Raw genomic sequence first — 1,522 nt, forward strand, 5'->3', positions numbered from 1 at the left:
AGGTGTGTGTGTAGCAGATGTCAGTTTAGTGACACTGCAGTTTTGTCTCAGGTGTGTGTGTGTGTGTGTGTGTAGCAAGATGTCAGTGTAGTGACACTGCAGTTTTGTCTCAGGTGTGTGTGTGTGTGTGTAGCAGATGTCAGTGTAGTGACACTGCAGTTTTGTCTCAGGTGTGTGTGTAGCAGTTGTCAGTGTAGTGACATTGCAGTTTTGTCTCAGGGATCTCCAGCGTGTGTGTGTGTGTGAGAGAGTAGCAGATGTCAGTGTAGTGAAACCTCAGTTTTGTCTCAGGTGTGTGTGTGTATGTGTGTGTGAGAGAGAGAGAGAGAGAGAGAGTAGCAGATGTCAGTGTATTGAAACTGCAGTTTTGTCTCAGGGATGTCCAGTGTGCGTGTGTGTGTGTGGCAGATGTCAGTGTATTGAAACCTCAGTTTTGTCTCAGGTGTGTGTGTGTGTGTGAGTAGCAGATGTCAGTGTAGTGAAACTGCAGTTTTGTCTCAGGGATGTCCAGCGTGTCCATCAGGAGGCTATGGAGGATCGAGAGCATCTGAAGCCTCTGTCCCCGTTCGGTCTGCGCAACCGCTATCTGTCCAGACTGGGCGTGCAGGTAACAGAAAACACACACACATCTGGGCGTGCAGGTAACAGAAAACACACACACACATCTGGGCGTGCGGGTAACAGAAAACACACACACACACATCTGGGCGTGCGGGTAACAGAAAACACACACACACACACATCTGGGCGTGCGGGTAACAGAAAACACACACACACACACATCTGGGCGTGCAGGTAACAGAAAACACACACACACATGTGGGCCTGCAGGTAACAGAAAACACACACACATCTGGGCGTGCGGGTAACAGAAAACACACACATCTGGGCCTGCAGGTAACAGAAAACACACACTCACACATCTGGGTCTGCAGGTAAGAGAAAACACAAACACACATCTGGGTCTGCGGGTAACAGAAAACACACTCACATATCTGGGCCTGCGGGTAACAGAAAACACACACACACACATCTGGGCCTGCAGGTAACAGAAAACACACACACACACATCTGGGCGTGTGGGTAACAGAAAACACACACTCACACATCTGGGCGTGCGGGTAACAGAAAACACACACACACACATCTGTGTCTGCAGGTAACAGAAAACACACACACACACATCTGTGTCTGCAGGTAACAGAAAACACACACTCACACATCTGGGTCTGCAGGTAACAGAGAAAACACACACAGGGTCTGCAGGTAACAGAAAACACACACACACACACACACACGCATCTGGGCCTGCAGGTAACAGAAAACACACACTCATACATCTGGGCGTGCGGGTAACAGAAAACACACACTCACACACACACGCATCTGGGCCTGCAGGTAACAGAAAACACACACTCATACATCTGGGCCTGCAGGTAACAGAAAACACACACTCACACATCTGGGCGTGCGGGTAACAGAAAACACACACACACATCTGGGCGTACGGGTAACAGAAAAC

Source organism: Abramis brama (assembly GCF_963993115.1).
Source record: "Abramis brama genome assembly, chromosome: 10".
In the NCBI taxonomy this organism is placed as follows: Eukaryota; Metazoa; Chordata; class Actinopteri; order Cypriniformes; family Leuciscidae; genus Abramis; species Abramis brama.